The sequence below is a fragment of the Euprymna scolopes genome, chromosome 1, assembly GCF_053919585.1.
Source record: "Euprymna scolopes isolate OS-2025 chromosome 1, ASM5391958v1, whole genome shotgun sequence".
Classification (NCBI taxonomy): domain Eukaryota; kingdom Metazoa; phylum Mollusca; class Cephalopoda; order Sepiida; family Sepiolidae; genus Euprymna; species Euprymna scolopes.
The window spans coordinates 53919115-53944793 of record NC_136482.1 but is presented as its reverse complement, the minus strand read 5'-3'; the positions used below and the strand labels follow the sequence as shown (position 1 = coordinate 53944793).

General features: G+C 34.7%; 1 protein-coding gene across 1 annotated transcript in view; it reads left to right on the top strand.

Moving 5' to 3' along the window:
* Positions 1-8989, top strand: part of LOC145283362 (uncharacterized) — a 34363-nt gene extending 25374 nt beyond the window's left edge. The window contains exon 5 of the mRNA XM_080132275.1: positions 8871-8989. The gene's annotated coding sequence lies outside the window, so the exon portion shown is untranslated. The remainder of the gene's footprint in view (positions 1-8870) is intronic.
* Positions 8990-25679: the final 16690 nt, after the last annotated feature.

Genomic DNA, 25679 nt, shown 5'->3' with positions numbered 1-25679 from the left:
CGTTGTGATATATTTGTCAGCGCAATCATTGCTGTCTTTGCTATTGCAATACGTTGTTTTACTTCTTTGGTGTCATCTACTTTTTTAGTGAAAACTGCATCTACATTTTCGATATTTTGATTGTTGATAATTAGGTTTTCATCATTTGGTGCCTGTGTTATTTTCATTACCTTCGTTTTACTGACGTTGAGGAAGAGTCCTTCATATTTACTGGAAATGTTACCTTGTTGGTTAAGTCTTGTAGTTTCTGCATATATCCTAATTTGGCAAAATATAATCTATGAGATGCTCGTTGAAATTTATGACTACATAACACATATGATGATCATTTCTTTTCTTTCGAAAATGTATCAGATTTCTCGCTAGCACAATATCCACTCCTCGTTATACAAAATGCTAAAGCTGGGCTATTAATATTTTATGGAAATTAAAAACTTACAAATAAACTAAAAATATTCATGAAATTATTGTATTCCGATTTATTTTAAATGTATCTACTGGCATAATTTGAGCATAACGACTGATTACCAAATGTAACTATTTCTAGACCTTTATTAATTCAAACCCCATCATAACAAACCAAGTAAGAACAAATAAGTTTATGTCAATTTCTTTATAAAATTTTCTTACACATACACCTGGAATTTTATCCATTTTCTAAAACGATCTTATTGAAATAAACTTTGATCACTAGAATTAGGATCCAAGAATAAGGTTTTGTAGTATATTTTGTATATTGAGTTAACTTCACAACGAAATTGCAGAAAAGTCACGAGCACAGCAATAGTATCTAACACATTCCTGTAATAATTTTATCTTTTTGGTATTTTTTATCATGTCACAATTTAAATGTTCGATTCAACAGCCTAATATAAATATTTTACAGGGATGAATAGAACATGTTATATCCTGTAATTATATGCGACAATTGAAGTGTAAATCGACTTTTAAAGGTATACGTATAATTACAATACATATAGCGTCCTATCAAATATTACATTTCCATCAATGACGCTTAATTTCTTGTGAAAAACATTATTAGTCTCAACAATAATTTTCGAAGCATACATGTTTATACCGTTGGCAACAAGGAATAAGATTCGGGGGGGGCCTAATAATTTTTATATTTCGCTATTTTTGGCTTGATAAGACCTGATTTGGCTCCGATATATGTATTTTTTATCGATGTACTTATCAATATTAATTGTTACATTATTATTATAATGGTCTGTATTTTTGAGATGAGGTGTTTTCATTGATTGAGATTGTCGGACTGACTTCCTCATCTTGGTTGTTATCGTCACAAAGTTTCGGCCGTTTTGCCCTCCGGCCTTCATCAGGTGTTTTGTAAATTATTATTATTATTATTATTATTATTATTATTATTATTATTATTATTGACCCACAAGGAGCTTTCACACAGGTCATAAAGGATCTCTTCTTGAGAACGACCTGTGATGTTCCCTGAAAGCTGCGTGACAGCAAGTATCCTCAGATTTTCAGTACTTTCCACCTTTTTCGATAACATTTGCAAATGAATTTTCATTATTGCAACAGCCGTTTACTATTGATTCTCCCTAGCACTGGAATTTGAGTGGCAATAAGCTTCCCCAGAGTCCCAATTCTCTTGGCACCAACCGCTTTCCATCCTCTCCGACTCTTCTCAGCTATTTGGCATCATTCTTTGGAGGAGTGATTAGGTAATGAGAGGAGATAGGGGGAAGATAGTGAGCGTATAGGTATGCAGCTTCTATTGCTCTTGGTTCCATGTAACGTTTCATGTTTTGTCTCTGCAGCAGCTCGTCTGGCCCGCGCGTGTGGCTCGTGGATTAGTCTCCAAATTCAAGGATTTTTTTTTTATTTCAGCTGTTTTCATTATTGCAATTCGCTGTATCTTTCCAGCCATTCCTCTGATTCCAATTTCTTCGATTCTTTTTTCAAAGTTTTCCGGAATATTTTGTAGTGCTTCTACTATTATAAGCACTATCTTGATTTGTTTCATCATTCTTACTGCCCTTCCTACTTGGTCGTGCTTATTTTTATATTGTTTTGTTTGTTACATTCACTTACTATCGTTTCGTCTCTGTGTCCACAGAGTCTGCGTTTGCTGCTTTCTTTCGTTTTGTCGATCTTTGCTTTGATGTGGTTGGTTCTTATCGAGTTATCTTGTGCTGCAGTTATTAGCGATTCAGTCTTCCGGTTTACGTGTCCTTTTCGCATCCATGTCGAAGTGTTTTCGTTAATCTCATCTTTTGTCATCCTTACGAATCTTCCTGTAGTTGTTTCTCTTCCCATTTTTCTCTTCTTGTCTTATTCTTTGTCTCTCTGTTTTCTGTTCTGTTGATTTTTCCGTGCCTTTTGCTGCCATAATTACTCTTTTTTTGGTGTCATTCACACAGTCTTCTATACAAACCGGTCCCCTCCCGCCGTCTTTCCTTTTCACGTTGAGTCGGTCAACATCGCCTTTCGGGTGTAGTGTGTTATGTTATATTTTTGGTTTATTTTTTGTTCAATTATATATAAACTTTTCTCGTTTAACTTGTCTATATTATTTATTATATTGATATTATTGTTATTACTTTTTTAGATATATTGTTATTCTTGATTTTATCGTATATATCTTGCTCAATTATACATTCATATTTAATGTCATCATGCCATAAACATATTCGAATTTAGTAGTTATTGTTAGACCAAATCCGCGTCTGCAACAAAATATCCAACAACGACATGTAAACTATGGCCAAAAAAACAGACCACCCATAGCATAGAATTCATATGGATTTCGATGTACTACTTCATTGTTTTGAATAACCACTCAAAATGGCCTGATGCCCAACAATGTTAAAGACAAACCACCAACTGCACGATCGAATTTTTACACGAACTAATCACGCGTTTTGGCGTGGTAGATTATGTGGTGACAGATAACTGCACTCAATTCACATCAAGTGAATTTAGAGACGTTTGGAAGTCGTATCAAGTGGACCACATTACAAACTCTTAGTATCACTTTGATCGAATGACCACGCCGAGAGGTTTAAAAAGATACTATGTACACCGACGGAAAATGCAAGAGTTTTTGCAGGTTCATAAGATAACCCCTTAATTAGAACGCACTTATGATACGTTCGCCTTTAGAAACAATGGTCGCAAAAAAAAAGTTAACTCAGTCTTTGATAAACTCATTCAACGGCAAGCGAAGTTCAGGAAAACCGTCTAGCGCATAAGAAATACTTCTGTCCTGGCGATAAAGTCTTTAATGCCTACAAAACAACATTACACTCTGCGAAGTAGACACCATCAAAAAAATAATTGGTGGACTAGTCTATAATGTCCAGGAACCGAAAATACCCACAAACACCATATAAACCAGCTAAGGAAATGCCGTTTGAATGAATCGAAGGAAATATTGCAAAATACATGCGAAGAGACAATCGACATAATATTCAATCATTTTGATCTCGAGATGCCTTAAATTTCTCTGGAAGTGTGACGCTCGAGAAAATAAAGAAAATTTATCAAACCAATCGACGTAAACCCCAAGAAATATTAACCGTTTATTTTTCTCCAATGTTTTCTCTTTTTCAAAAAAAAAAAAAAAAAATGAAAACTCGTGGAAGGAGGATGTTGTGAGACTGAAACTTACCTGCATCGTGGACTCTTCCAGTACTATATTATTATGTGAACTAACACTCATAATCGGCAGTATCATAATACCGTAGAATCAGCAGGAGTACTAGTCGTGTGCAGCGTGTACGACTACCTATATTAGACTCTACTGAATAATAAGCTCCGCGTACCTTTTAACCTATCCTTGTTAGCTTTTGTTAATATATGTTCTTATAACTAATCCGTGTTTTCCTTTCGTGGTTCCAACACTCGCTTCATATCATTATGATTAATTATAAATTTAGCTCTATTTAATTTTATTGTACGTTGCTTGAAGTTTTCTTTCCGTGTAGAAGGTTCTCTTCAATAATAAGTAATTTGGAATCTCAATCTATATAATGTTCGTAAATTGCGGATTGAAATAAACTGCAAATTCCTTGCATTTTAATATATTTACAGTATGTGTCAATTATTTTTATTTTATTTATTTTTTATATTTAAATTTAGCTGTTGGAAATATATATTTTTGTCGTATCCTATAATCCGTTTCATTTATAATGTTGCGTTTTTTACGCTTAAGTTTTTTTTTTTTTTTTTTTTTTTTTTTTTTTTTTTTTTTGGTCATCGGGATGTTATACTACCAAAAAGAGTCTATGTTATTGTGAAAACTCACATTTTCATAATAACCTAAATTTGGCGTTGCACTATTGTTAAATTTAGCAGTTTACTTAAATATTACTATTTTATATAAAATTCTTAATGTTAGAAAACTCAGTTTTTTATATTTTGTTAGATGATGCCATTGTAAATATATATATATATATATATATATATATATATATATATATATATATATATATATATATATATATATCATTCAACCACGGTAGTGGTTGAATATATGCTTAAGTCCGAAATTGAATGAATCGAGATACATTCAAACCCCCACCACTAATTCCGTTCGCAACCAATTTTCAAACAGGTGATACAGTTGGATAGAACTCATCATTAGCTACATTTTGAAAAGAAAATTTCGAAAATTGGTTCAGTAGAAAAAAAGTTACAACAAAATATGTGGGTTCACAAACAGGAGAGTAAGTACATAAGTGACTAACGCTTTTTTTTATTTTGCATAACTTTTTTGTATATAAATAATTTTTACAGCGATTTTACCAATATGACATGTTAGCGTAACGGTTAGAGTACCGGGGGTTGGTGGAACGATTTTAGGTTCAATCCCGTGTATCGTTTTTTTATAATTAAAAAACCGAACTTTTTTTTAATAACTAATTTTTTTAACTCTCCTTATGATTTTATAGCAAAAAATGATGAATTTATCGATTAAAAATATTAGTGAATTCTATGATATACATATTCTTTGAATGAACTCAAATTTTTCATTTCACATTTGATGAAAAATGTAGTCCCATTTTGGCAATGCGTCTGACCAATGATGCTTTTGAACCCGCGACTAGCACTGCGATGTCATCAGAATCAGCCTGGGCATAAATATTCCTATTTTTAAACTCCTTTAAAAGAGGATTCAGCATAAAGTTCCATAGTAAAGGTGATAAAATCCTACTTTGGGGGTTTCATTTAACTACTTCCCTTTTAACAGTTGCCCTCATTAGTTCTACTTGAACTGTTCTGTGCCTCGCCTCACCATATACTCAATCCATTGGATGAGTACTGGTGGCACATTGAGTTCTCGTAGCGACTTGAACATACTACTGAAGGGTATGTTGTCAAAAGCTCCAACGATATCTAAAAAGACACCGAGTGCCATCTTCTATTTTGTTAGTTTACGCTCTATACAAATCACGAATTCATGAACCGCAGTCTCGGTAGAGACCCTGGCTCGGAACTACTGTGATTGAATGATAAATATTGCATAAATGTGTGTTTGAGAGCTAATTTTTTTTGACAATCATTAATAAATATTATAAATTTATATATTAATACAATAGCAATGCCTGGAAAAATCATGGATTATATGGAAAAATGCGCGCATGAAAAGTAATATTCTTAAGATTTTATTAAACCTGGAAAAGTAAAGGACAAGAAATTCAACCTGGAAAAGTAAAGAACAAGATATTCTAGTAAAGTAAAAAATAAGAATTTTTTAGACTTAAAATATTGCAGCTAAAAATAAAATTTGAATATTGATAAATATTTTATTTATTATTTGCATATGTTGTTGTTTATTGTTGAGTTAGAAAAAATTAAATGATCCTAATTATGATATAATAAAATTATTAATTTTTATGTAAATTATAAAATTATTAATTCTATCTACTAACTAACTAACTAATGAATTAATTTTATTCAAACAATTTTCACTACATAAATATATGCAAATAATAGGGGGGAAATAAGTTCAATCCAGCAACTGACACCCTTTCTAACTCAACAATAAACAACAACATATGCAAATAATAAATAAAATATTTATCAATATTCAAATTTTATTTTTAGCTGCAATATTTTAAGTCTAAAAAATTCTTATTTTTTACTTTACTAGAATATCTTGTTCTTTACTTTTCCAGGTTGAATTTCTTGTCCTTTACTTTTCCAGGTTTAATAAAATCTTAAGAATATTACTTTGCATGCGCGCATTTTTCCATATAATATATATATCTCCAAAACCTCTGGCCTTGATGAATGAGCGAGACAATATTTTTCATATGTTATACCCCCACTCTTTTGGAAATAGGGTACGATTATGAATATCTCCAGTATCAAATAATATTTATACACTGTGAAATTTACTTTATGTATGAAACCCAAAGAGAAGAGATATGCGAGAAATGTTTGAAATCAAGTATCCATTTGCATTTCAGATCATTTTTAAATCATAGCAGCAAGTTTAGTTTCCCTTCCATCAAAGCCAGGGGGTTGGGAGAAATATCGGATATTTTGTAATTTATATGCAAAACTAGGAACACAAATGATTATGGTTGAAATATTGGTAGAGGTGCAGTATCCTTCCGCCCTAAAAAAATCTTTTAAAATTACCACTATTATGGGTTGTTTAAAATTCCAGGAAACGAGTAGTTTTCACGATATAAAGAAATTATAGTTTTAAAAATGGGGGATGAATTTTTGTATTAATTTAACGTAAAATGAACACCTACTTTGTAACTATCTTTTGGGGGAGAGAGGGGCGTCTGTTATTTTTTTAGGGGTGTGTTTAAGTGGTAATTGTGGCTGGTAGACCAACACAAAACCTACCTTAAAAAAGTTGTTCTTTCTTGCTTTTCTGGTATGCCGAAAACGAACATCGCATTCAATTTTTTCGGAAACAAGTACTTTTCTGGGTATTACGCTATGTAATTCTTTATGCTATAAGTGATTGTGCAAGCAAGCGCATATTTTTACTTATTACCCGGAAAAATACTTATTTGTGGAAAATTTAAATACGATATTTGCTTTCAGCACACCTGAAAACCCAAGAAAAACAAGTTTTTTAAGGTAGATTTTGTGTTGGTCTACCAGGCCATAATAAGCACAGTCATAAAAATAACAGACGCCCGCAAAATATGGCCATAAAGTGGGTGTTCATTTTAGGTTGAATTAATATAGAAAAGTGACTCCCCCTCTTTTTTAAAAGTATAATTTCTTCATATCTTGAAAACTATTTGTTTCCTGCAATTGTAAATGTCATTTTCGTTTTAGCACCCTTGAAAACCTATTATAGTGGTAATTTAGAAGGATTTTTAGAGAGTGAAAAGATACTGCATCTTTATCGAAACATTTTATGGCTGTAAAAAAGTGCAAAACATAGGCTCTAGATAATGGATGATCCCCTCAATGTGCAACCTTAAGGGCGAATGTCACATAGCCCACTACACAATTCAAGTCATTAACTTTCCAACGAGTCTTCATTTGTTAAATCTGATCATTAGTCGCTGAAATTTCGAACTTATAAGATTGCCAAAAGAGGTGGTATATCTATCTATCTATCTCTCTCTCTCTCTCTCTCTCTCTCTCTCTCTCTCTCTCTTTCTCTGTATGTATGTATGTATATATATATATTATTAATGTTATTAATCTTATTACTATTATTATTATCGTTATTATTATTAATAAGATTAATAATAATATGGATATATCTATAGTCATAACCAAATTAAATATTGAAATGCTCATATCTTTGGTTCTATAGGACGAAACTACATGAAAATTGACAGGCTTTTGGAAGATTATAATACTATTCTATGATTAAAATTTTATGACAATTGGTGAAAAAAAAGCTTATACTTTCAAACTAATAAAATATTCACTGTTTATTTTATAATTTTTCTTTAGAAATTAAAAGATTTTTTTATAACTGGAATTATATGCATAATATGAGATTTTATATATATATATATATATATATATATATATATATATATATGCATATATATATGTATGTATGTATGTATGTATGTATGTATGTATGTATGAAGTAAGTTATAAAAATATATATGGCAATTAAGAACTAGACTATCAAATTAATTTTTATATTCGCCTATATAAACTGAAAAAGTATGAAAAACTCATTAAGATGTATGTATTTTGTTGGATATATTTGTTTTATACGTTTCTCGTCATTCTATCATTTTATTATTTACTTTATGAGAAATGAATAAATGAAATTGTTTGTTATTATTTTGAGATTGTAAAGACATTTGAAATACATGTACGCCATAAATTTTGTATGATTTAATTTTAGAGCATGATTAAAAAATATTGACGGTGTCAAACTGGAAAACGATACCATGCATAGATACCAATACTATAATGAAATTTCTAAAGTTACATAATTATTGTTTGATTTGCCAAATTCGGATAGATTCACTTTTTATTTACAAAAGTTAACGGTTATAACTTGAAAATTCGTTTTATAACATTGGTTGCTGTAAGTCTGCCCAAATCATTTATAAATTGGTTCTAATTTAACTATGTCACTACCTACATTACACTTATCGACACGCTTGCTTATCTCATGTGAATATAGAGTTTTAAGTTATTAAAAAGTAATCAGATTAAAGACCGTAGATTTAATAAGAGGAAAACATGAACAGTTTACCTAAAATTTTAGAGGGATATCTGATTTTAAGAAAAAGTGCTGATATCGTTTTTGTAAATGATAAAATTTCTAACACCATTTCATAAAATATTCCTTCTAAAGAAATAGATTTTCAATTGTCGATTTGATTTTCTTATTTACAAGATTAAAGTATAACGATTTTATCTGTTTCTTTGTATTTCAGCTTATAAACCTGTTCATCTATAAACGAGACCGAATTCATTTACGTTTTACGCCTCCCATATTCAACTCAGACAAAATGTTGATACATTATCATCTTAAATAAAGACTGTACAAAAACGTTACGCTCTTTGGGTTTGATTCTTTTGAAGAAATGCTCTTAGCACTGCTAAACCATTTACACAATTTTTACTAAATGATTTTAAAATTATTTGGAGCAGAGGGACAATTTTAAAATGTATTCTTTTTATATGTATTAACTTTTCCATTTTTATGCTGAAATAAACAAGACAAAGTAAAATTATATTTATTGTTGACCTATCAACAAACACAGACTGGAATTTAAAATAAATATCTCCTACTGTATTCAAAAAAGTCAATTGAAATCGAAGTTAAAGATCTTTCATAACATAATTTTATAATATGAGGCCCAGCTAACTATAAAAAAATTGAAAATAAAGAAATATATTGGTTTTGGGCTAGAAATAATATCTATTAAGGTTGACCTTCGAACTCCAATCATGTATATATATATATATATATATATATATATATATATATATATATATATATATATATATATATATTATTTTTATTTATGTAGATACAGTCATATTTTGCTACGATGTGTAGATCGTTTCGATCATAATTAATCTTATCAGGCAAGAGAATTTAAAAATTAAAAAGGTACAAGGCAATTTCAATTTTAGAGGAGAATAAATATACTTTGCCATAACTCGCATGAAGCAAAGCTAATGTTCTTATGGATTTAAATTTAATTACAAGAATCAAATTCCTGTTAAAGAAGGGGGAAAGGATTGTTTTGCGGGAGGATTAGAGAGAGTTATAAAAAGGGAATGGATAATACAAAGATATAGAGGGGTATGAATTCAATGAGAGTGAGAGGGAGACAGGAGAAAGGAGGTCGTACAAATGAAAACAGTTGACACGTAACAAAAGGGAAGGTCAGTAGGTGATATTTACTATTTCATAAGTCAAGTCACTTAAAAATGTCTCGACGATGGAGAAAGTTAAACTGAATTGGGTCATATTGTGTTTCTATAAAAACCTAAGGTTTTTCGTTTAATTTTTATTTATTTATTTACTATTTTATTTTTTTCCATAAATTATATCTTTTGTTTTGAATTTAACAGTAACTTTTATAATATAAGATCAGATCTGGTTTCCTTAATTTTTTTTATATATATGTACTCTCTAGTTATATGAAATCTATTATTTATTTATTAATTTATATCTTAATAAGTTATTAATTAGTTGTTACTTTTATTTTATATATATATATGTATGTATATATATACACATATAGACACACCTATATACGGATATATACATATATATACGGATATATACATACACATGCATACACGCACACACACAAGCATATGTAAACATATATATTGTGTTTTAATTTTTTTATTTATATAAGTATTAATGTATTTAGTTTTTATTATTTTTTATTTATTTTTTTATTATATTTTTATTTGTTTATTATTATTATTATTATTATTATTATTTGCTAATATCTTTTCTTTTATCAAATTTATTTATTTATGTTTTTAAAAATAAAAGGTTTATTCTAATCTGAATAATTATTAAAGGTTTTTCAAAGTCACCTGTAATCTCTATAGTTTGATAGTCTTTTCTAAAAGTTTATAGTACTTTTTAGGAACTTAATTTATCTTTATATAAAAACGATATTTGCTTTTAATGTTTTGCATATCTTTGATAGTTTTTTCTTTAAATTATATTATGGGGATACTGTAGTTGGACATTTTTCAATATATGTTAGGGAATAGGTACGGTAACTATTTAAATCGATATATCAAGTGCGAAGGTTGTACTGCTGAGAAAGAACCATCGGAGGTTGTGGTATTTATTTTGTTGAGGGTGTCTTAGTAATTTTGGTTGGCTTGGTGTAAGTATGGTAATTGGTATTTTCGGCTTATCTTGTTGTTAGTGGTAAATTAAATCAATTCGGAATTTTAATAAATTGTGTGCATTAGATATATTTCACATACGCATATATAGATACACATACACACATACATTCAGATGTACAACACAATATCCGTATCTATATGCATATATACATATATACACATATATAAACCATATATATATATATATACACACACACCCATACAACATATATACATACATATACATATATATATATATACAGATATATATACATATATACAAATATACACAAATACACACATATATGCATATTTCGTATGCAAATTATGTATTGTCTTAGTTTAGTTATGTTTTTTTTATTTTAAGTACTTACTAGTTATATCAAATTAATTATTGATTTGTATCTTAATAAGTTAGTACATTGAAGCTTATCAAATAACAGTTATTTTAGCTTTTAGTATGTTTAAATACACACACACATACACATATATATAAACATATATACACATATATATTGTGTTTTAAAATGTTTATTTATTATTACATTTATCTTTTATTATTTTTCTTTATTATTATTGATAATTATCATTATTTACTTATTTCATTTCTTTTCTTTCCTTTAGTTAAATTTATTTATTTATGTTTTAATATATAAAAGGGTGTATTTTTATCGAAATTATTTTCCAAAGGTTTTCAAAATAAATTTAAAATTCATTTTACATAACCGGTAACTGCACAGTTTGATAGTCTTCCCTAAAAGTCTATAATGTTTTTAGGAACTTAATTTTTTTTTATAAAAAAACATTTTTTTATTATTAATGCTTTTTGTATATTTAAAAGTATTATCTTTAAACTATACTACAAGGATCCTAAAGTCGGATATTTTCCAATATATGTTAGAGAATAAGAATAGTTAACTATTTAAAGCAATATATTAAGTGCAAAAGCAGTGCGACAGAAAACGAGTAAGGAGAAAAAACATAAAAGTTTGGGTATATCTTTTATAGAGGGTGTTTTAGTTGGCTTGGTGTAAGTAGGCAATGGGTATCAAGTTCTTAGTGGTAATCTAGTAGGATATTGAACTAAATTGGTGCATTAGGTGTATGTCTCATACACACATATGCATATATATATATATATATATATATATATATATATATGTGTACAAACTTTCAAATACAGATCCGATATTCATACTTATATATATGCATACATATATATGTATATATATACACATGTATATACATATATACATAAACTATCGTTTATGTATATATGCATATATATAAATGTGCATAAATATATATATATATATATATATATATATATATATATATATATATATAAGTATGAATATCGGGTCTGTATTTGTAAGTTTGTATATGTGTGTATGTATGTGTATATATATATGCATAGTCACCGCAACGAATTACTGTCTCTTTTCGAACTTAGTGTATTGGATTGTTTTTCAATTTTATTCATGTTAAATTCATTTAGTCATACCCATCATCATCATCGTCGTCATGATCATTGAGGATTTGTGCTCTTATGTACGTGTCTTCAATTTGATAGTTGCACAGGCAACGCAATGAATTACTGTCTCTTTTACGAATTGTATATATTGGATTGTTTTTCTTTCTTATTCAATTTGAATTAATTTAGTCGAACCAATAATTATCATCGTCATCATGATCATTGAGGATTTTTGCCATTGTGGACGCGTCTTCAATTTGAAAGTTGCACAGACACCACAACAAATTACTATCTCTTCTACGAATTATGTGTATTTGATTGTTTTTCTTTTTTATTCAATTTAAAATCACTCTGTCGTAACAATCATCATCTTCGTCGTCATGATCATCGAAGATTTGTGCTGTTGTAGACGAGTCTTCAATTTGAAAGTTACGCAGACACCGCAACGAATGACTGTCTCTTCCACGAATTGTGTGCATTGGATTGTTTTTTCTTTTTATTCAATTTAGCTTCATTTAGTCATACCCATCATCATCATTTTCGTCATGAATGCTACTTTATGTATATTCTACATGTACGTGTATATGTGCGTCTGTATATGCATATGAATGTACATGCGTATATGTGGTCGTCTATGTGTGTATGTGCATGTTGGCATGCGTGCATGTGTGTGTGTACATGAGTATGTATGTTTGCGTGCACGTGAATGCATGTGTGTATGTGTGCGTGCGTGTGTTTGTTTGCATGCGTATGTGGGTTGGAGAGGGCTCCCGTAAGCCGTGGTGGGGCCAACCCCTTTAGGAGAAGAATTTCTGATTTAAAAAAACCATAAAGCGTCAATTGAAATGAATGGCTCTCGTCTTCAGGAGGCCTCAAGTTTTGACAAGCTTCTGGGCTTGACCATTACTCCTGATCTTAAATGGAACACGTACATCAAATCTGCTGCCAAGGCCGCTGGAAAAATGGTGGGTTCTTTCTATCGATCCGATAGATATCTCACTGCTGATGCTATTCTCTATCTATATAAGAGCCAGGTACGTCCAAGGATGGAGTACTGTTGCCACATCTGGGCAGGAGCTGCTAGAAATGACTTGTCCTGCCTTGATAGAGTTCAAAATAGACTTCGTAGCCTCGTAGGAGATGTCCTTTTCTCCTCCTTGCAACCTCTATCTCACAGAAGAGATGTTGCGAGTTTGTCTCTGATGTATCGTTATTTTCATGGAAAGTGTTCGACTGAGCTTCAATCTATGGTCCCCCCTCGCCAAACTTTCACAAGAAACACTCGTCTAGCTGTAAACACTATCAATAATTTCCCCCACTCTTTATCTGTGCCTAAACCTAAACGTAGATTCCATGAACAAAGCTTCTTTCATAGAACTGCACGCCTGTGGAATTGTCTTCCGTTTTCCTGCTTTCCGGCTGACTACAATATGGTTGTCTTCAAATCTAAAGTAAATAAGTTCTTGATGAGCCGTTCCATATAAGTTATCAAATTTACCAAATTTTCATTACTAATGATTACTATATTGTCCAATTTCTACTGTACACTCTTTAACCCTTATCCTTGAGTGGCCTCTTGGCCTTGATAATGTGGTGATGCCTATGTAAAAAAAAAAAAACATTATCAATAACTTTCCCCACTCTTTATCTGTGCCTAAACCTAAACATAGATTCCATGATCAAAGCTTCTTTCTTAGAACTGCACGCCTGTGGAATTGTCTTCCGTTTTCCTGCTTTCCAGCTGTCTATAATATGTTTGTCTACAAGTCCAACGTGAACAAGTTTCTGATGAGCCGTTCCACTTAAGTTAACAAATTTACCGAACTTCCATTACTATTGATTACTATGTTGTCCTTTTGACTACTCTACACTCTTTAACCCTTATCCTTGAGTGGCTGATCGGCCTTGATAAGTGGTGACGCCTATGTAAAAAAAAAAAAAAAAAAAAAAAAAAAACAGTACATACTGCATTAAGCTGGTCTGCAGTTTGACATGTTGCTAGCTATTTTGCTCCTGCTTGTTGCTGGATCTCAACATTTTGAACCGAGAGAGAGACTTAGCTGCCACACAAAGCTAAAATTGTGTAATAGCATCTTTGTAGAGATACTCCCTCGGACATTTGTCTAAAAAAATGCTTTGTGGTAATGGAAAATTTGTGACGCGTGTAGGTCTGAAAGGCTGGAAGCATGTAATAACTGATTTGCCATCATTATATGTATACGGGTGTGACGGGACCGTCCCAGGGGGCGATAAAGCTCCCAACTGGGGGAAGGCTGAGACTCCCGAACCACTGGAAAATACCGGGCAGATATGATTTTTTTTATTTTGTGTGCCCGGGTGACGGTAACAGACTTGCTGAGAGAAAGATTGGATTTGTAAATTTTACTGTTTTATGAAAAGCGGCAACCAATGTCACTTTGTGAGATGTAACGAAAACATAATTTTGTTGTCGGTGCAAACGAATGATGACTCAAGTTAGAGGAGAGATGTTTAGTCTTTGAATACAGTTACCGCAACCGAAGTTATGGGCATTACCCCAGGGGTCATGAGAAAACGTCTGCAATTCCACAGAAATATTCGTGAGGAGCTTTACCTGGGATGACGCTGTTAAGTTTGATTGGTTCGGGGAACAACCCCGGGTTTTTGTTTTTTTTTCGTTGCCGAATCCAAGCGTCTTGGTGAGTGCTTTTAGCGACCATCAAGTGGTTGTGTTGATTCTTGAAGATAGAAAAAAACGTAGACCGGGAAAGAGAGAGCAAGTGTAAGTAAATCTAGAAGTTATGTTGTTTTTCTTTCCTCTTAGTACCGTCGTTGTTGTTGTTAATTTCGATTCTTTCTGGTTTTGTTTATTGTTGAGTAGAGAGAATAAGATAAGTGGAAAAAATGAGTAGCGAAGATGTAAAATTACTGGTGAAAGAGGGCGATTTAGTGTCCAGGAGGGAATCATGGATGGCTATGGCGAGCAGAAGGGGAAGCTTTAGTAGACTGGGTGTTGAATCTCAGACAGTCGGACGGGCCGGCCGATCAGCTGGACGATATCCAATCGGAGATTGAGGAGGAAGACCTGGAGCCACTGAGAGTGACGGAAGCGTTCCGGGCCCTGTTAGGAACCTGAAAATTCCAGGGTTCGAAGCAGACCCGAGGGAGTTGGATGACCGGTTACAAAAGGTGACCAGAGAACAAACGGTATATGGCCTACAGGACACAGAGGTGGTTTTATTGACATACGAAGCCGCTCGAGGACCAGCGTCAAGGTTTATTGGACGAAAGATTAAAGAAAATCCCGACTGACATGGAGACAGCTGCAGTCGACCCTGGTGGAAGAATATTCCAATCAACGAACAGCACTCGACGTTATGAGAGATCTGAATTCGGCAGAAATCCGGAGAGGAGATAACCGCGTTAGGAGAGCGAAGCTCCGGATTAGAAAGGAGAGCCTTCTCCGACGATGCTGTGAGAGAAAGTATGGCCGTCCAAGCCCTGTTGACGGCTATACTCGGAGATATCTTAAGGGACAGAGACGTCCGAGTCGATGTCATTAAGGATAGTCCAGTCGATTTATGGAAGGCAGTTAAATTAGCCCAGAATAGTTAACGGATATGAATAAGAATCAGCGGTTCCCGACTACAGGAAGATGTTACGGAAAGCCACAAACTTATCCGGGAATGCCGACCGAGGCGGGCCAAGAAAATTCTTCCTTGGAGAAGAAACAGCCCAGAAGGATATGAGAGGAGAAGGGAGCGACAAGAGAGCCCTATGTCCCCTCCAGGTCGGCGGGGAATGGCTCGTTTAGCCTGTAGATTGAAGGGACACGGAACAGAGAGCAGTCCGATCGGTGGGAAGTGTGGTAATTTTCGCCAGGCAGTTAGTCGATGCACAGAGCGGCGGATCGCAGGTTAGAAATAAGAAGGTATAATGACCCACCCGAGGGGAGATCGAGGGGTCGAGTGATCCGAGTTGATACCGCTTCCAGGGTGCCTAAAGACGGCCAGGGAAAGAGGCCAACGGAGCTGACGGAATGACGCTCGCAGCTCGGGGAGATAGCGACCCGAGGAGCGAAGGGACCCCTGAGTTGCTGGACTTGTGGCCAGAGGCTACTCAAGAAGAAAATGTTGGCTATGCCGGGAACCAGGCCATCTGCGAAGAGAGTGCTCCCGGAAAAGGGTGGACTCCCCAATTCAGAAGGGGGCAGAGTTCCCGTTGCCAAATTCTACCCAAGGAGGGAATCAAGGGAAAAGACGGGTAGAAGTCCGTTGTGATTTAAAGGAGAGTCGGGATCCTAAATGCCAGATGATGGTGGGGGCGTAAAGGTGGCAGCCCTGATTAAATCTGGGGCGTCGGTATCCCTGATTAAGTCCAGCACGTATCAAAAGATGGCCAGCACAAGCCCGTTGCGCCCGGTCGACCTAGAATGGCCCTGGCGGATCGAGTCCGACTACCATTGAAAGGACTAGTCAGACTCCCCCATGAAGTGGAGAGCGTAACTGAACAACTAAAGGCTTACATAACGCTAGATTTATGTGAAGAGTTGATATTGGGGTGTGACTGGCTGGAAGAAATGGGAGCTACGGTCGGCTTCGTTCCTCCAACACTAAGCGGCCGAAGACAACCGGAGGATCTCCCTGTGATTACCCTAGAGGATGCAGAAATTCCTCCTCAAACGGTAGTCCACTACAGGATAGATTTAGGGATGAGGAGATAGAAACCCTGATGGTTACCAGGTCACCTCCCTACCAGAAGAAGAGGAGGGGGACTTAGAAGTGGTGATCAGTGACGCCATGGTGAGTGGACCTGGGAGCTTCCAGGCGTTACTAGCCAACAAAACGGTGCAGGTCAAAAGTGGAACCCAGGTGGGTCGAGCCTGCCCTGTTTAGAAAGTCCAAAGAATAGAAAACCGGGCCGGGGGGCGCCGAAGAAAATGGGAGAATCGATAGAAGTAAAACCGGAGGAAGTGATAGCATCGCCTGAATACCAACGGGAGTTGATAAAATTGCTAAAACGCAATCGAAACATTATCGCCTCTAGCAATCGGGAATTAGGGTGTACCAATATGATAACAATGAGAATTGATACTGGAGATAATCCGCCTGTAAGAATTTACCGAATCCCAATCCATAAAAGAAAAATTGTTGACGAAGCGGTGTCCGACATGTTGGAGGCTTGAATCATTGAACGCTCCACATCCCCGTGGAGTTTCCCTGTGGTTATTGTGGAGAAGAAGGATACGGTCCACAGATTCTGTGTGGATATCCGGAAGCTAAATGCTATTACAAAACCCTTAGCGGTGCCATTACCCCTGATAGACGATATAGTGGCGTTGTTAAGTGGAGCGAGATCCTTTACAACCCTGGATTTGAGATTAGGTTACTGGCAAGTAGCCCTCGATGGGGAGGATCTAGAATGCGGCTTTTGCATGTGGGACTATTTAACTTCAGGGTCATGTCGTTTGGTCTCTGTAATGCACCGGTGGTCTTCTCCCAACTGATGTTGATAGTCTTGCGGGATTGGAGGAGTTTGCTGTAGTGTACCTGGATGATATACTAATTTTCTCACGGGCGCCTGAGGTACACTTCGGACATTTGACGGAAGTATTTGAGCATCAATTGAGACTAAAACGGCCAAAATGTCAGTTCCTCAAAGAAAGAAACTAAGTACGTGGGATTTGTGATTAATGAAGCGGGAATAAGACCTGAGATAGACAAGGTAGAGGTTATCAAGTCCTTGTCCGAACCGAAGACAGTGCAACGGGTGCGGGGGTTCATGGGGGATCGGCTATTACAGAAGGTTCATACCTGCCTTTAGTCGGTTAGCTACTCCCATAATAGTGTTAACGAAGAAGCAAATGGACCCCAGAATGTCAGAGGGCCTTTGAAGACCTGAAGAATCAGTTAACTGCTATATCGTGTGATACATTTATTAAAATGTATAATTTATTATTTTATTGATTTTTAGCCGAGAGGAGATATATGTTCAGTATATTTTATTTTTTTTACTGCATCATTTTTTAGCGCCAAAAGATGAATTCTCGTCTGCTCGTTCAAATTTTGTAAACAAAACAAGAAAAAGGGGAGGAGGAGGCCTGCGAGCAAGAGTAGAAGGGAGAGACAGAGATACTGTGAACGAAGGGTGGAAGAGGAAACAGAAAAGAAAGCTTATAGACGAGGAAGAGAGGAGAGAGAAAAGATAGAGAGAACTAAACCGTATATATAGAGAGATAAACTGTATAGAGAAAGAGAGAGATAGATCGTATATAGAGAGAAGGGACTGAAAAAAGTTGTCAGCAGTCAGGGGAGCTTCGCGCTTCAAAGCGACAAGACGTAAGTCAACGAAGGTCGGGGTGGCGAAGCCGGCGAAAGGCGACGACAGCGTGGTAGCGGCGTCGCGGAGGTAAATATCAACGACACCAGCCGATATTGGCGGCAACGATGAAGATCTGTTTTGGTCGGCGGTCAAAGTTAGAATATTGACTGAACAAAAGAATGAACCCAGCGAAGGAAGGATCCATGGAGCAGTGAAACTTTTACTATAAATCAAGGGATTCGATGAGCTTCGGAAACAAATACTTGGAGCAATTAACACGCACGCGCGTAATGAAACATAAATTATCCGAAGGACAAAATATGAAAATTAACCTGCGCGCGCGTAATCAAATATAAACAATTTACAGGAAAGAAATATATATAAAAAAGAGACAAAAGAAAGGTCACATTTTAAAGGACATTAAGTGAGTTTTTCAATCAAAACTTTCATTTCTCCAACATAGAACCTGTATCTAGAACTCTTACCATAGAACATGTATCTAATTGAGCAGAGGATTTCTTGTTTTATGTGAACATTGACTGTTGATATATTTTTCTCTCGGTAGAATTTGAATCATTAAATCATTTCATTTAGTTAGGCATATTTAATTTTCTTTTCTTTTCTTGAATTTTATTTTATTTTTATATAAATAAAAGTTTGTTAATTTTTCGACGATACTTGTCCTCGTTATTTCTTATGTGATTTCGTTGTCCAATACATTTCATTTTATTGTTGTCTTCGGGGCGGTTGTTCCATTCCCATAACAACGTATTATCAAGGAACCTGGGAAACCTTTTTTTTTTTCTATATTTCTTTACGTCACCCATCTCTACCGTCCCCAGTAGGATTGGGATACGTCGTAACAATCGTTACTGGCGTATCCGGATCTGAGTAAGCCTATGGTCTTATATACGGATGCGAGTGACACGTGCATAGGGCGGTGTTGACTCAGCCGTGTCCCAAGAAGGAAGGTCCCGTGCCTGGCATACCAGAAGAAATCCTAATATACTTCCTGTCGCATAAGCTCTCCAAAACCCAGCAGAGATGGACAGTGATTGAGAAGAAGGCTTTCGCGATTGTGCATGCCGTACAAAAACTAAACTACTATCTCAGCGGAGGCGAGTTTGTGGTGAAAAGTTACCACAAACCCCTGAAATACCTGTTCAGAGGCGGACTGGACGAATAAGATGATCCAGCAGTGAGCACTCCAGTTATCTGGTTATCAGTGTCGGATCGAGTACTTGGAAGGCAGGGAGAATAACTACGCGAGCCTTTTGTCCCAGATTCCAGAGCAGTTGGAATCCGAAGCTATCCAATTAGAGCCGGGTATGGATGACAGGACTTTCCAGGTAGGAGCGATCAATTTCCATAGCTTGAAAGAAATGCCGGAATAGAATGAGACAGATTCAACCGAAACCGAAGCTATCATACTGCCGAAACTATCAAGAGGGGACAGGGAGATAAAGAATTAGCCGGATTAAGGGCCAGAGTAGAGAAGGGTCGGACTCAAAAATACACACTCCACCAAGACCGGCTGTACTATATCGCTGGTTGGGACCGAGAAATGGGACTAAAAATGGTGGTGCCGGCCCAATTACGGAGAGCAAGCCGATGAGAGGGCAAGACACTTGGGAATCAAAAAGACCTATGAGTTGATATTTAGGAACTACTATTGGTAGGGACTAGCCAAGGAGATAGTAGAGTGGATAAATCGATATGTAAGATGTCAGATTCACAGTAGATACCAATCGCTTACTCCGTTAGCAGAAACAGACGTTCCGCAGTATCTCTTCCAGAAACTGAGACTCGACATCTCTGGACCCTATCCAATAACAGGGCGCGGCAACCAATACATAGTGAGCGTGGTGGATTGGCTCACTAACAGGCCGGAGAACTATGCGGTGCCGGACAAGACCGCCCAGTCGGAGGCCGGCGTAGTCCTGGGTGAGATCTACCCTAAATATGGAGTTCCAGAGCAATTAGTCACCGACAATGGCGGCGAGAACGTCATTAAGATCATGGAGGAAGTCCTGGAAGGTCTGGGGGTTCGGATAGTCGAGGAAACGGGTCCGCTTTCTTTTGTGATCTCGGACCAGATCGCTGAAAATGTAAAGAGGATGCACGCCAATAACCTCAAGGTGGCAAAATTGGAGTTTGATATAAAACCCGCCCTGCGAAGATTGGGGAAGAGCCCACGTAAGGCAACCTTGGTCTTACCACAAGAAATGGCCTCCGAGACCTCCATGAGACCCCCGACGAAGAGGGGGAATCCATCCAGCTGGACGTGGATGTTATGATAGCGCTTAGGAATCGGGGAAAAGTGGGGGCAGCCCGGGACTCTCGAGATCCTGGAAACCATGACTAGTCAGAGCGGATTCCTGATCAGAGACCAACACGAAGCTTCGATGCTGAGGATGACTCTGGGGATGAGGTCAGTGAAAACCAGAGTGATTCTGATTGTTCTTGGGGGGAGGAAGATGAGATTCCCTTATCCTTACTAAGAGAGTAGCTGAAGCCGTGAACGGAATGGAGTGGCCCCCTAGAGTCCCCAGTTCGCCCGACGACTGTGACCAGGGGGGGGGCAGCGAGCCCCCAATTGAGTGAACTGGCCGACGCGCTTCCTAGCGAATTGCCCCTAAAATACAGACTAAGAGGAGCAATGGCGAAAAATATGGCGAGATTAGGAGGGCTGACTGATACATCGAATTAAATAGTACCCTAATTGGGGTGAAATTCTATTACTAAAGTCGTGATTGTAAATTAAAATTCCACCTGAAATGTACTGACTTCAATTACAAGAGCGATGGAAATACTGAAACGCTTGATCCGAGGGTAAGTGACGAAATTTTAACGGTAAAGGCTTCCTGAATGTTTAAAATAATTTTCAAAGGAGGATTATTCGATTAAATTCCTTAATTAAAGGTTTATTTGGAATTACGCCGTATGAGGAGTATTTTTGAAAAAATTAAATTGATTAAAAAAAAACCTTTAGTCTCAAAGGATCCTTCCTTTATTGAACGAGAACAGATTTTGCGCCTTGATCTAGTTGAATTATCCCGAGAGTAAGTAAGAGTATTGGGTGGGGGGGGGGATTAAATCAATTCTTAAGACGAAAAAAAAACGAATTTTCTATGATCTTTAAGAAGATTGCGTTTAGTTGTGACCATCGTCATAGATGGCCTGTCAGCTGAAAAATGACGTCATTGCCATAGGTCCTATCAAGCAAGATAAGTGGATCACAGACTGTCGATAATGAGCAGACATCTTTTACAGAAAACGTTAGAAAACTTCAAAATTGGATTAAAAAAGATAAACATGATACTTTGTACTGAAACTCATCCAATATTAATAATAAAAATATTAATAATAAAAAACGAATAGAAAGGGAGAAAAGTTGTTAAAAAGTTTAAAAAGACAAGAAATACGATTTGATTTGTATGAAACTGAAGTTTATTCAATAGAAATAAATGAAAATGAACAATAAATATTTTTTAAATCAACAAAACAATATTTTAAAAATCAAAACCTAAAAACAAACGATAAATTAGTTTAACTGAAATACAGACAATAAATTAGTTTAACTGAAAACGAACAATAAATTAGTTTAACTGAAAAACGAACAATAAATTGGTTTAACTGAATAACGAACAATTAGTTTAACTGAATAACAAACAATAAGTTAAAAATTAAATTCAAACAAATGTTAGTATAAACAAAGTTACTAAGGCAGAAATATTACAAACATTGAATATTAAAACTTTTCAAAAATCTGTTGTAGAATTTCATTAAAAGTTTGTATTTTTCTTTTTCTGATATATTTTTTTTTTACTAATATTGTCATTCTCTTTGCGACCAAAATTATTTATAAGTGAATTCGATGAACTCCATATCAGCATTTATTTTCAATTTGCTGAATAGTGTGACCCTCATCACAAGAGTCAATATGAAATAATCGATTGTGATCAGCCAAAATATTTAAAGTTATGTACATGGCTAATTTTCTCCGATGAATCGAATGTAAAAAAGAATCGCATTTTGTAATTTTGTTTATAACTATATAATTATATAAGACAAAATTATTATTTATATCATTTGGGTATAGCAGAGAACCTCTGTTAATACCCTGAAAGTAGCTGTTTAATTCAGCTATTTCTTCAACAGCCTCTCTCCCGGATATTAAATTTTTGCAGCTATTGCATTTCAGTTTTTTGAAAACTGCGTGACAGCAATAACCTGTTAAGTATAATATAACAGGAAGTACTTCGTTGCATTGATTAACATCATCTTCTGTTACATTTATGTTAAATTTATAAACATGTAACTCTTGCCCCCTGTCATTTCATCCCAGTTAGTATCTTTAAAATTTTTCAATTCAATAGTTTGATTATTAATTGGTAAGCTCAATTTTAAAACTGACAACATTCTGAGGGTTTTTTTTCACATCCATACACCTGACGTATCGATATATTATACTGACCTTCACTAAGTTGTTGATACTGGCAAAACCTTTCCTCAAGGTTATCTGTCTGAAACTTTCCTGGTAATATATACACCATGTTCAGTACATTTATACAATATTTAGTCAATTCTAAAATTGTGTAAGTAGTATGGTGCAAAGCAGTATATGTTTCCTTTGTTAACTTACCAGTTCTTCCAGGAATGCTATTCCAAGTTTCTAACCAGTCACAGAACAAATTTAGGAAACTATAATTTTCACTATTTAATTTAAGTGAATTAGCATATTTATTACGAAGTCGACAACCTTTATATGGTGTTTTCACATTCAGTATTGTCCACCAAATATAAAATATTCGAATGTATTCTGCGATTTCTGCATAATTTGGCAAGCATTCCTGTTTTCCTAAGGTTGAATAGTATATTCGTTGAAAATTTGCAAAACTAAATTAACATTTTGCCTTTCAAAAGTAGTCGGAGAAAGAACTTTTGAAGTCAAGTGCTTGAGATTCTAGGGAATAAAGTTTATGTAAACTAGAAAATGGAGCACTTTGGATGTTATCTAATTCATGATTTCTATTATAACAAAACTTTGGAACATCATGCATTTACGTTCATCAAGCCAATTGTTTCTAATGCATTTTAATATATGCACTGAGTCGAATAAGAAGAAAAGAGGGCTCGACGTTCTAACTGGATGGGGATATACAATTGAAAGCTTTGATGGACTACAAAAGAAAGACATAGCTTTTTTTTATTTATTGTATTATTATCTGTTATAACAGATAATACCTTAAACCCTATATCTTCTAAGCCAATTATTACACGTTTAATTATGTCAAATAAGTTCTCAGCTAGAAGACATTTATTTGACATAATATGCACAACATCCTTATATTGTGAGAATACACTGCTAAGCATAAAAGCAAATGCACTTGTGGCAGGTTCATTGCTGTTGTTAACTAAGCCAACAATATTACCACCTTTATAATCAAGATAAGGTTTGAGATGTATTTCATCAACAAGTAAAAATATTGTGATGTCATTCTGCATTAGTAACTTGAACTTACTTTTAATATGCATGAGAAAATTGTTATTGTGTTGTTCAATGACAGGATTCATAGAAGTTGATAAGGTTAATCTTCGAATAGTTGAATAGTATGGTAAAATTACATTTTTAGTGTCTCTTAACAGTCTGTACCCTCTAGGGGAGCAGTAATATAATAAGGAAGAAAGTACCATCATTTCACTCGAATAACTAATCTTATTCATTGTCATTATGTTAATTTGTTTATATATGAACTTAATTGCATTAAAATATTAAATGGTTCATCTTGCACTAATAGCAAAAATGATAAGATTAATTTTAACGAAGAACTTATATTAGAAGTTTTCATTTCCTGTTCTTCGATGTCCATTTTTTTTTTCATGTTTTCCATCAAAATCTGCAGAGTATTTTCCCCTGTTATATGTTTAGGAATTCTATACTCCCCTATAGCACTCATTTACACATCACTACAGAATACTCTAACGGCGAAGTCCGGTTCAATCACCATAGACATTTTTATTTTGGGGCATGGTCATCTCTTTATATTGCATATAATTATGGTGTTGTCTTGGCTAATATAAGTCCAATAATTTTTATCTATAAACGTTAATTTTTTTTTTCTAAATCATCAATATTATGGAAAGTTTTACGTTTCTGTAACTCTAACTCGTCAGCAACACTTTCACATAATGCATGTTTAAAAGCAGAATTTTCTAAACGCATTTTCTTTGCGTTAGGAGACTCTCTAAAAGTGGTTGATGACGATAAATAGGAGGGACAGTTTGATAATATTATAGGAATAGCACCATCCTTAAGATAGGGATTTTTTAATTTAACACTAATTGTTTTTCCAGTCATTTCATCAAATGCTGATGCCTCTCGCTGTATGTCTTCAGGTCGAAAATGAAGTTCACATACCTAAAGAAATAATTTAAAAGAAAGTCGTACCATGTTTGACTTAATACAAAAAAAAAAGAAAATTACATGACAAAAACACGATAAAATAAAAAAAATTAGGTAAATGTGCAGAATTAGTCCACCCTCGAAAAATCCTTTTAAATTACCACTTTCATAGGTTTTTGGGGGTGCTGAAAACGAAAATAACGTTTAAAATTATAGCAAACTAGTAGTTTCCAAGATATAAAAAGATGTTAGTTAAAAAAGGGGTGGATAATTTGACCTAAAATGACCACCCACTTTATTGCCAATTTTTTTTTTTACGTGGGCAACGAGCAATTTTTTTTAATTACATTTTCGCCTCAAACAAGGCGAAGTGCCTCTTTGATGTAGGAATGAACACAACTAAACGTAAAATGAGCACCTACAGTTGACCCCCTCTCCCCGACAAAAATTCTGTTTACACTTTTTGAAAGGGGGTGCTCATTTTACGCTAAACTGTGTTCATTGTACGTTGACTCTCAACCCCAACATAAAGGTGGCCATACTAATTTTTCTTCGCTTTTATTTGTTAAAAAGAAAACGCCCTAAAAACGATGGCCATAACGTGCGTGCTCATTTTACGTTAATTTTTTATAGAAAAGTGATCCCTCATTTTTTTTAACTAACACTTCTTTATATCTTGGAAACTACTCGTTT